We start from the raw sequence: 12,306 nt of genomic DNA, 5'->3' as shown, positions 1-12,306 counted from the left end.
TCATGGGTGAAGGATGGGCAACACAGTGGTGGCCTTTATTCTGTGTCTGTGGAAACTCCAGCCAGGAAAAGGCTCAGAGTGCTAGGAGGCTTCAGGCTGGAGACAGCGCTATGCAATGTTGCCTCACTAATTATCTGGGTTTACAGCACATTCTGGCCTTAAAGGAGGAGGAAGCAGCATTTTCAAAGACTCAGAAAGACTCCCTGTCCCCCAATTGCTCTCTTGCCAATTCCTGAAATTCTTTGTTAGCAACGTATTGCTCCAATCTAAGCATGGCTGTCTCTCCTAGGTCTCCTTTTACAAGCGCAGTGATTCTGAGAAAACAGTGGCTGGAGCTTCTGCTGAACAGTTTAATCAGCTCCCCATTATTTCTGCACTAGGAGGAGCCTGGGTCCCAGCTGGTACTTGGGGTACAACCAGCCAGGTAGGGTGAGTGGGAGTCCTCTACCCTCTGAGGGGCAGACAGTGTGGGCTCCAGATGATGGACTTATGTTCCAAGAGAAGACAGAAGCCTTAAGTTTTGTTTGAAATCCTCTGAATTTTATGTATTGGTAACTGATTCTTAACTCAAATTCCAAACTCCCTGCCAGCCCCGATGAGAACTTCCTGGACTGCAGGAAATGCAGGAGGAGCTTTCTGAGAGAGCAGCACCAGGAAAGGCGCCTGACTCACAGTTTGGAGCACTGTGACACACTGCCACACGCCGCCACACACCACCACACGCTGGAACCCGGAACACGGAACCTTTGCGGGTGCAGCCCAGGCTGGTGGATAAGGAGGGCTCGTGTGAAAAATTGTTTTCCTCCTGCTGAAGGACGAGGGGCCAGCCAGGGGAAGAGAGTTCCAGAAGCAGGGACAGCGTGTGGGGCCCTTGGCAACTGAAAGCCTGTCCTGCCGGATGGTGTCTCAGAAGCACATCTTAGTGGGGAGCATGGGGAGGCTCTGGTCAGGCTGAGCTCTTCATCCACGGACGATGAAGCCTGCACGGCTCAGGCAGAGGCAAGAGGTCCCCTGGGCTCCTCTGGGTGGGCTGCAAGCTTGGGCCAGACCCCCGGCTGGGCCTTGGAGATTTTCAGGGTGAGCTGGGCTCTGAGCTGCAGGACAGCATCCGTCACGCGGGAACTGGGGTGGGGCGGGGACGGAGCAGGTGGGTGTGGGGCACAGGAGGCGGCAGAGACCTGCCCAAAGAGGGGCAGGCCTAGGGGTGCTGAGGCGGGTCCCTCGGCCACCAGGAGGAGGCTGGGTGGGTGTCACTGGGCAGCGGGCCCTGAGGGTGGGAGAGACGTGCTGCGATTTCGATGCTGAGAGAGGAAGATGAGGAGAGGGCAGCCTGCCCAGGCGTCCTGTTTGGTTTGAGTCCTGACAGTAAGCCAGAGCGTCATAGCCCGAGACAGAGCTGCAGTCTGCACCACGACCCTGCTGAGAAAGTGAGTAGTTTCTAGTGCTTTCTCTTAATTGGGATAGAAAAAATAGCTTGTTAGATTCTTAGGTACAAGCCTCATACCAAGGACTGTACTGTGTTAATTTGTCTGGTAAGAATCCCAGACTGGAGGAACGGTGGCCCCCATGTCCATCACCTGCTTCCACTGTGCCAGACGAGTCATTCTTGAAGATACACTGGGGCCAGGCCAGTGACAGGAATCCCCACTGGCAGTTCAGTCCCTGGGGTGTGCAAATTTCTGAAATACCAGAAAAATTGACATCACTTGAATGGAAATTTACACAATACACTGATACTAAGTGTGGTTTGATGAGTTTGAACAACGTGTTCAACCACATGACCTGTGCTGCAGTCAAGCTAGGGAACATTTCTGCCACGCCAGGAGGCACCCGCCTGCCCCTTCCCACGCGAAGCACAGCGTTCGGGTTTCTGTCGCCATGAGGTGGCTCTGTCTGTCTTCGGGCTTCGTGAGGGAAGCACTTAGTAGGCACCCTGATGTCTGCTTCCCTCACCCAGCACACTGCTGTTAAGATTCACCCATTTGTTGTACGCATTAGTAATTCGTTTCATTATAGAGCAATATTCCGTTTTGTTAATACACCACAGATTGCTTATCCATGGTCTTGCTTTTCATTTAATATTTAAGCGAGGGAGAGCTCTAAGACTTCACTTTGCTCTGCATGCCTGAATAGGTGTCTTCCTCCTGGGGAACTGAGAGGTAGTTCTGCACAGTATTGAGGGTTAATATTCCAACGACACATCTGGGTGCCGGAGAAACAATGGGGCATAGGCTTGGAGGCCCACTGTGACTGGAGGACATCGCAGTGTGCTGGCTCGCAGGGGCTAGAATTAGTCTGTGGAATTAGTCTAGAATTAGCCAGTCTTCCCAGGCCCAGGCTCTCTGGCAAATGGCCACAGACCCTTTGGGAATGGGAAGGGAGTTAAAAGAGCATGTGCTGGTGAAATGATCTGTATCCTTCCTGAAGCCCCAGGCTCTGTGTGTTGGGTGATTCCTTAGGAAATGGGTAAGAAGCTGTAACTTCATTGTTAGGCCTAAGTGAGACCTCGCGTGCTCGGCTGGAGTTGTTCTGGTTATACTGACCAGGTAGGAATGTGTAGACTGCCTGGCTACTTAGGTCCTCGGCCCTGGGGCTGGTGAGTCACCAGTGGAGGCTCCTGTGGGTCCTCTTGGTTGTCAGCTGGCAGTACTCTCGTTGTATCAGTGGTTAGCGGTGATGCCTGATCTCTGCGGTCCGGGGTCTTTCTTTCCTTGAAGCAGGTACCGTTTCTTCAGTGTTGGCAGCACCTGCTGCCCATGGGGAGTGAGCACTGGGGCACCTGCTGGGAATGGCTATCTCCTCACTGCTTTATTTCCCAAAGTTTTACAGCGGGAGCATCTTCTGGGTACCCATGACACATGACCCCGAATGCCAGCTTTCCCTCTGCCATCCCAGCGAGGCCCAGAACTTGTGGGCTAAGAGAGACCTGCTGCCTGAGTCCCGGCAGACTCCTGGTCTAGGGCTTCGTGGGTGTCATCCAGGGGTGGATTGGGACAGGTTAGTTGAACACCAGTAAATAATGCCCTTAAGTGAATGTGGTTTCCTCCATCTTACACATTTGGCATTAGGAACATGCCTTGGAATATGGTAGCTGCTGTCGATATGACATTTTCAGTGCAGAGCAGGTCTGCAGGAGCCGGGCTGTCTGGGCCCCTGTGTTGGCTCCCACTCAGTAGTGATGTGACTATGGGCAGGTTTGTGAAGTGGAGATAATAATGGCACATCCTCCTTGGATTGCTACGAATAGTAAGTGAATTAATGCCTGAGTAAACTTTTCAGAACAGTGTCTGCACAGAGGGGTGGGGTAGAGATATCAGCTCTGATTCTCACTTTGTGGTTGTTCATACTGCATTTTCATTAGTAATTCCTGGGGTGCACGAAAGCCACCACTTTTTGCATGTGTGTTTTGTAATTGAACCTTTACGGGATGTGTGTACCAAGTTGAGAACCATATTGTCATCCAGTATGAACACTGGGGACCCTGCTACCTACCGATGGATCGGGAAGCATTTCGGTGTGTTAGCAACTGAAGTGTCCAAGTGTCCGCATACTGGCTGAGGTTGTTTCTTGTAAATACTGTTTTTCAGGTATCTGAACAGTTTCTGTTGGAAAGCTAGCTAAATATTCTTCAATAATGGAGTACAGAATTTAAACACAGCCTGTCTGTACTAGGGAATATTATGTAGCCTTTACCTGAAATGAGGCAAGCATACCTATCTCTAAGTCATATGCAAAGTAAAAGTTTTGAAAAAGCAAGTCAAAACAGTACAAGGAGTATGATGTCACTTATTTAAAAAATGACATTTGAGCATAAGTAACATGTGTTTGGGTAAAACTGCTGATGGTTCTTACTTCTGGGAGAGGACTGGGAAATGGGGATGCAAGTAAAGGAACTCTTACATTTTCCTCTGTGTATTTCTGTACAGACTGAATATTTTCCAAATGGGAATGCAGTGGTATTATTTGTATAATAAAGAAGAATTGAGCATTTAATTCAAGAAGCAAAAAATAGAAAACTAAAAAGGGAACAAATGAGTAAATATGTGAGGATACATTTGTGAATTTAAAAAAACTCCCAAAGATATGATAAAATAAATGAATAAACCAACTAGAAAACTTCTAGAAAGTCTGGCAGAGAAAAGAAAAATAACACAGGTAATTAACATCTGACAGGAGGGAGGGAATGCGCTCCAATACAGAGGAGAGGCAACACGAGAGAATCGCCAGGAAGAATCAGAGGGGGTTTGCACTAGCCAGTGTTGAAGAGTGTATTAAAAAGCTACAGTATGGAAGTGGTTAGGAATAGGTAAATAGGCCGACGGAAGAGAACGAGAAGCACAGAGTACACACACTTACGTGGGACATTTTGTACAATGAAGAACCATCCCAAATAAATGGGGAATGACAGATTTTCACTAAGAAAAGTTAGTTCTCTACCTTATATAATGCATAAAAGAAATATTCCAGATGGAATACAAATCTACATGTAAAACTAAAACCATTTAAATATCAAAAGATAATGATTTGAGAAGTAAAGAGCTTGGAAGTTATAACTGCTGTCCCCACAACAAGAAAAAAACTGAGCAAATGGAAAATCAGCAGCTCTTCTCAGATCCATCAGAGAAATGAGGTCATGGGGCAAACTGCTACCCTGAAAACTGGAGAGACGGGTGAATGCACAGAATCAGAACTTACCTGAGAAGCCGGGAGCAGAAGCTGCTGCTGGAGCCAGTACTGTCAGGACACTCACAGGCCAACTGACATGTAATTAGCACAGAAATGAGAAGCCAGGCATGGTGTGCACCTGTAGTCCCAGCTACTTGGGAGGCAGGGGCAGAAGGATCTCTTGAGCCCAGGAGTCTGAGGCTGCAGTTACTATTTTCAATTACTAAAGCAGTGTTTTAAAAGTATAATCCCCACTTCTGGAAAATGATGGTGTAATTGGTATACATTGTTTTGGGGCAGCATTAAACTGGTTTACATTAGTACATCATGACACTGAAATACGTATTGATACATATCTGTTGTCATAAAAATGTTCATTCCTGTTAATTGAAGAATCTCAGTTTAGAGTATTTTGTCTAAAGAAGATAAACATGTTTTAATGTTGCGATCACCTGAGTGTAATTTCAGGGTTTGGGGTTCTGGGAGCGTTGGGATGGCTTGAAGCCAGGCTGAAGTTCACATGGGGCAGCTTTGCAGGGACTGTTCCACCCCTGCCCTTGAGAGCTCCAGACTCCAACTCCTTCGTTCCCCACATGCAGCCTCTCAGGGTCACCGTCGAGGCCAGGAAATACCACCTTGAACAAAAGTGGCCCCAACATTGACTTCCCTCCCTGGATATTTCATCTTCTCCTGAGTCTTAGAGTGATCTTTAAGTATCTTATAAGCTTTTAAAACTTTTAGGACGATTGGCTTCTCCCCCATATGAATTTTAGTTTACCAAGTTCTAGAAAATCCCATGCAATTTTGATTGAGATTATATTAAATTTATAACTAATGAGGGAGAAGAGGATGGTTTTTTACATTAACTTCCCAGCCATAAGCATGGCATCTCTTTAATTAGTTTTTTAAAAAGATGTGCTTCGGCCGGGCGCAGTGGCTCACACCTGTAATCCCAGCACTTTGGGAGGCCGAGGCGGGTAGATCACGAGGTCAGGAGATAGAGACCATCCTGGCTAACACAGTGAAACCCCATCTCTACTACAAATACAAAAAATTAGGTGGGCGAGGTTGCGGGCGCCTGTAGTCCCAGCTACTGGGGAGGCTGAGGCAGGAGAATGGCGTGAACCCGGGGGGCAGAGCTTGCAGTGAGCTGAGATCGTGCCGCTGCACTTCAGCCTGGGCGACAGAGTGAGACTCCATCTTGAAAAAGTAAAATAAAATAAAATAAAACATTTCAACTTAGCAAAAAGTGAAAAATTATCACAACAAATTTCTGTTAAATGCTATATCAAATATAAATAATAGGCCAGTGCAGTGGCGCTTGCCTATAATCCCAGCACTGTGGGAGGCCAAGATGGGCAGATTGCTAGAGCTCGGGAGTTACCAGCCTGGGCAACATGGGGAAACCCCATCTCTACAAAAAAATGCAAAAATTAGCTGGATGTGGTAGCACATGCCTGTAGTCCCAGCTACTCGGGAGGCTCTCACATCAGGCCATGTTCCAGCCACAGGTTGTTGCCTCCAACCCACTGAGAGCAGAGCTGTCTGGAGAGCTGATGGGAAGCTCCATGTGTTCGCCCCTGGGCTAGGGAAGAGCCTGCTTCCAGGCAGGCTGGACGTTCTCCTCCTCAGGCTTAGCGGCTTGTGGGTATAGGAGGCATGGAGTGAACTGGGCAGTGGCTGGCCCCCGGGGAAGCACAGATGTTGGCGTGAATAGCCAGGAGTGGGGTCAGCTCCCAAGACTCTGGCTTGGTTTTTCTATTGCTTTGCCGGGAGACCTGTGAGTACCATCTTGAGCATTCAGAGAAGGTCCCATAGAATAAGCATGTCTTCCAGCAGATTCATTAACCAGTTTGCCGGGAGAGTCTGACTTTTGCTAAGCTGCAATGCTGGTGAGGTGAGATTATCACATGTTGCTTCTCCGTCCCTCTGCCTCAGTAAAAGAAGCAACAAAATGCCTCGATGGCAGACACTTCTGTGCCCACACCCCGAACAACAGCCAGTCACCTCCCGGCTGAGTGGGCTGGCTGCCCTCCCAGCTAGGGTTAGGAGGCCTCACAAGTGCTGGCTCCAGGCAATAGAATCCGCAAATGGAGAATTCGGTGAATTGGGATGGCAAGAATGGGACCTGAACTCTGGAGTGAGACCGAGTGGATTTGAACCCTGAACCCACCACTTAACTGGCTATGGGGGTCTTGGGAAGATGATTTAGACCTTCTCAGCCTTGGTCTTGTCATGTGTGGAATGTGAATGAGAATGGCACCTAACTATTGCCATAGTCACTGGCACCTAGTCAGTGCTTTATGGAGTTAGATATTTTTGTTATGATCAATGGCTGAACTGTTTATTAATAACAGTAAGACTGAGGCCTGCCGACTTACACAGGTCACCACGTCTCTCAATGCAGGTGACTGAAACGGGCTGGCACCTGGGCCCACAAAAGACTTTACTGGAAGGTAGGGAGTCCCCAGAGTCAGGAAAAGATGCAGATGCAGACCTGAGCATGGGAGCCAGGCCTCGGCACTCATTGGCAGTGGCGCAGTTTGGATCTGTGTCCCCACCCAAATCATGTTGAATTAACAATCCCCACTGTTGGGGGTGGGACCTGGTGGGAAGGGACTGGATCGTGGGGGTGGTTTCTGATGGTTTAACACCATCCCCTTGGTGTGGGCGTGGCGGCAGTGAGTTCTTGTGAGATCTGGTTGTTTTAAAGTGTGTGGCACCTCCCCTGTCTCTCTTTTCCTCCTGCTCCAGCCACTAAGACGTGCCTGCTCCCCCTTCATCTCCCGTCATGATTATACCTTTCCCGAGGCCTCCCCAGAAGCAGAGGCCACCTTGCTTCCTGTATAGCCTGAAGAACTGTTGGTCAATTAAACCTCTTTTCGTTACAAATTACCCAGTCTCAAGTATTTCTTGATAGCAGTGTGAGAACGAACTAATACAGGCAGGCGCGGGTGCTGCTGCAGGCCTGAGGCAGCTCTGGTCATCTCCTCCTGTGTCACTCCACGCATGACCCTAGGGAGAGAGCATCTGCTGGCCTGTGTATGCCATGAGCCTTTACCAGGTGGCCTGTCCTGAGGGACAAGGGTTCAAGGGCAGAAGTCCCACAGATAAAAATGGAAGTGCTGTTTGCCCTCAGTGGGAAAGGGGGTGTGCAGACAGAGGCATCACCACCACTGACACCTCCATCACCACCAGCTCCACCTCTGTTACCATAACTTCACCACTATCACCATAACCACCATCACCACCTCTACCACCTCTGCCACCACCACAGCCACCTCTACCACCACCAGCTTTACCATCACTAACAACTCTACCTCCACCACCACCACCAGCTTCATCACCACTAACACCTCCACCACCACCATCACTACCACCACCACCACCATAACCACCTCCACTACCACCATCACTACTACCACCACCACCATAACCACCTCCTACACCACCACCACAGCCACCTCCACCACCACCAGCTTTACCACCACTAACACCTCCACGACCACCACCACCACCATCACCACCTCCACCACCACCATAGCCACCTCTACCACCACCAGCTTTGCCATCACTAACAGCTCCACCTCCACCCCCACCACCACCTTCATCACCACTACCACCACCACCAGCTTTACCACCACTAACACCTCCACCACCACCATAACCACCTCCACTACCACCATCACTACTACCACCACCACCATAACCACCTCCTACACCACCACCACAGCCACCTCCACCACCACCAGCATCACCACCACTAACACCTCCACCTCCATCATCACCAGCTCCACCTCCACCACCATGACCACCACTATCACCATCTCTACCACCACTAGCTTCACCACCACTAACACCTCCACCTCCACCCCCACCACTGTATTAGTCCATTCTTGCACTGCCATAAACCACCACCACCAGCTTTGCCATCACTAACAGCTCCACCTCCACCACCACCACCATCACCACCTCCACCACCACCACTATAGCCACCTCTACTACCACCAGCTTTACCATCACTAACAGCTCTACCTCCACCACCACCACCAGCTTCATCACCATTAATAACCCCACCAGCACCATCACCACCTCCACCACCACCACCATAACAATACTCCCCATTTCCCTGAGACTGAGTAATTTATAAAGAAAAGAGGTTTAATTGGCTGATGGTTCTGTAGGCTGTACAGGAAATATGGCTGGAGAGGCCTCAGGAAATTTACAATTGTGGTGGAAGGTGAAGGGAAAGCAGGCACATCTTACATGGCCAGAGCAGGAGGAAGAGAGAGAGAAGCAGGAGGTGCTACACACTTTTAACCAGATCTCGTGAGAACTCTACCATGAGAACAGCACCAAAGGGGGAAATCTACCCCCATGAATCAATTACCTCCCACCAGGCCCCACCTCCAACACGGGATTTCAATTCCACATGAGATTTGGGTAGGGACACACATCCAAACCATATCAACCACCACGACCCCTTCCATCACCACCAGCTCCACCACTGCCACCATGGCATCTCTGTCACCACCAGCTTCACCACCATTACCATCACTACCTTTAACATCATCTCTACCACCACCCTCCAGCACCACCACAATAACCACTACCATCACCACATCAATCACCACTTTCCTCAACAACACATCCACTGTCAAAATCACCACCACTTTTCCCATCACCATCAGTAGTACCATCAGGATTACTGTCAATGTCAATATCAGTACCAGCACCACAACAATCACCACCTTCATCAACACATCCACCATCGAAATCACCATCGTCTCTACCATCATCACCACCAGCATCACCATCAGCAATACTGCCAATGTGAATACCACCACCATCACAATCACCATCGCCACTATCACTGTCACCATCTCTGACCACCTTCAGCAGCACCACAATAACCACAACTAACACTGCCAATATCAAGACCACCACCACGACCTCCAGCATCACCTATTCTACCACCACCAATGCCATACATAGTCACCATGATTACCACCATCACCCCTAACCACCACTATTGCCACCCCCATCACTGCCACCATGATCACCACCATCCCACCACCAACACTGACACCCTCAACATCAACACCACTGTAACAATCACTCCTACCATCACCTCCACTTCCACCACCATCACTACCAACACCAACACTAACACCACCCAAGATGGACAATCCAGACTTCCTCTCCCCTTTTTGTTGTCTGCTGACTGGCAAAATATTGATAATACAGTAACGTGCTAAGGCCAATTCTTCAGACATTTGGGGTCCAGGAGCAATATTTTTAAAACCACCTTTGCAAAGATTATAACTGAGACAATTATTACAGTGAAAGAGATTTGACCTAACTGATTGCATCTTGCTTCTAACCTCCAAGCTGTCCTTGCTCATTCCTGGCCGTAGGCCAGATTAACTCTGGGAGGAACTTAGTTTATGGTTTAGCTTTGAAACAGAGATGATAACAGTCCTTTCCCAAAACAAACCCCCTTCCTGCCTGGGGACTAACACATTAGCCACAAGATTAGAATTATGATCTAGGAATCATGCAGCTGGAGGCTGCAAGATTCTACACCTCCCCACATTGCTCCTGGGAATAACATCACTGCTGTAAAACCTAGGATCAGTGCTTGAGATATTGCAGACCCTGCATTCTGATGTACCAGCTGACCGACCAGACTGGTATTTGGCTCGGCCAGTTCTGCGATCCCCCCCAGGAACAGAAGACAGCAAGAAAAACCCACTTCAACCCCCTCTGATTCCATCTCCAACCTGACCAATCAACACTCCACTTCCCGAGCCCCTGCTCGCCAAATTATCCTTACAATCTCTGATCCTCGAATTTTCAGGGAGACCGATTTGAGTAATAAAACTCCAGTCTTCGCACAGCCAGCTCTGCATAAATTACTCTTTCTCGACTGCAATTACCCGTCTTGATAATTTGGCAGTGGGCAAGGTGAACCCATTGGGCTGTTCCATTTTGGGGGGTGCAGCTTCCTGTTTCCCACCCTGCGACTGCACACTGGAGTCAGTGACACTTGGTACTGAACAGAAGTGTCACCCTTTTGGGGCAGGACGTTTCCTGCAGGGAGGAGGTGTCCACACCAGGACAAGACACCAAGGAGTGATGGGCCATTTCCTGACTCCCCTCCCTAAGCAGAGGGAAGCTTTGTGGGGCCCTCTTCTCAGAAGGGGCAGGGGTGGGCATGACTTGCTCTTCCCCTGTAGACTGGGCGCAGTCAACAACATAAGCAGAAAACTGAGCTACCGTCTCCACGGGCTGACACCCACTTTCCATCACACAGACTGGGATTAGGTGACTCACCGCATTTGCCATTGGACTAGACCTGGGTGTGTTTAAATGGTGAAAAATGGCCAATTAAAAGTGGCCAATCTGGCAGTTTTGACTAGTCTAATAAATCATTCAAATTTCATCATAATTGGCCAGAATTACTATGCCATTTAGCACGATCACGGAGCTGGTGCCGCGTTCACGATCACGGGGCTGGTGCCGTGTTCAGGATCACGGAGCTGGTGCCGCGTTCACGATCACGGAGCTGGTGCGGGGTTCACGATCACGGGGCTGGTGCGGGGTTCACGATCACGGAGCTGGTGCCGCGTTCACGATCACGGGGCTGGTGTCTCGTTCACGATCACGGAGCTGGTGCCGCATTCACGATCACGGAGCTGGTGCGCTGCAGGACTGGAATTTGAGCCCTGACCTTCTGTGTACTCCCCTGGTACACACCACTGTTGTCCCACTCAACTGGACTCCTCCGGCAGATGGGATGCCCTTGAAGGAATATGTGTGAGTCAGGAACTGTTTGAGACAGGCCTTTCGACCTTGAAAATCTTGGAAGAGTTATTCCTTGACCCGTGATTACAAATGTGAGGGATATGTTATTACTGCATGGAAACTACAAGGTTGTACTGTGTAGAGACCGTGGCATGCTATGGGCATACAGCATGCATATCAGCAAGTGTGACAATGAGGGGTTAATTTCATAAGTAGGAAGGCACAAAGCATAAATGTATGTAGGAGACATTCCCACTAAAGGGCTCGGAGAATATAAGAGCATGTTTGAAAGCTGTGCATGTGGTACAAGGTTCACGTATGTGCCTTGTACAGCGTTCAAACGTGTTCTTAGACAGACATAGACACGCCTCTGCACCTGTTGGGTCAAACACTAAGAATCTAATGGTGACCACCTGTCTGGCCAGCACGGTCTTCCTTTTGGATTAGAAGTCTGGGCCATATCAGATGGAGTTCTGGAACCAGCCTTGCTAAACAACATTTTTATTCCTCTCTCCACCCTTTGCATTTCCTGTCCTTGAGTTTCCTTTTTTTTTTTTTTTTTTTTTTTTTGAGATGGAGTCTTGCTTTGTTACCTAGGCTGGAGTGCAGTAGTACGATCTCAGCTCACTGCAACCTCTGCCTCCTGGGTTCAAGCGATTCTCCTGCCTCAGCCTCCCAAGTACCTGGGATTACAGGTGCCCACCACCACACCTGGTTAATTTTCATATTTTAGTAGAGACGGGGTTTCACCATGTTGGCCAGGCTGGTCTTGAACTCCTGACCTCAAGTGATCTGCCCGCCTCGGCCTCCCAAAGTGCTGGGATTACAGGCGTG

General features: G+C 49.3%; 1 long non-coding RNA gene across 2 annotated transcripts; it reads right to left on the bottom strand.

The window, feature by feature from the left end:
- Positions 1 to 940: 940 nt before the first annotated feature.
- On the bottom strand, positions 941 to 2,900 carry LOC119621573 (uncharacterized). 2 transcript variants are annotated; one of them, XR_005238132.2, is made up of 3 exons: positions 2,544 to 2,900; positions 1,505 to 1,679; positions 941 to 1,419 (listed from the first exon to the last, which is right to left on the bottom strand). It is a non-coding gene; the product is annotated as an uncharacterized lncRNA (long non-coding RNA). The 2 variants fall into 2 exon arrangements; XR_005238133.2 differs by having other exon boundaries at positions 941 to 1,416.
- Positions 2,901 to 12,306: the final 9,406 nt, after the last annotated feature.

This window comes from Chlorocebus sabaeus, chromosome 21 (genome assembly GCF_047675955.1).
Source record: "Chlorocebus sabaeus isolate Y175 chromosome 21, mChlSab1.0.hap1, whole genome shotgun sequence".
Taxonomy (NCBI): domain Eukaryota; kingdom Metazoa; phylum Chordata; class Mammalia; order Primates; family Cercopithecidae; genus Chlorocebus; species Chlorocebus sabaeus.
The sequence above is the reverse complement of the archived record's forward strand: the minus strand, read 5'-3'. Positions and strand labels throughout refer to the sequence as shown.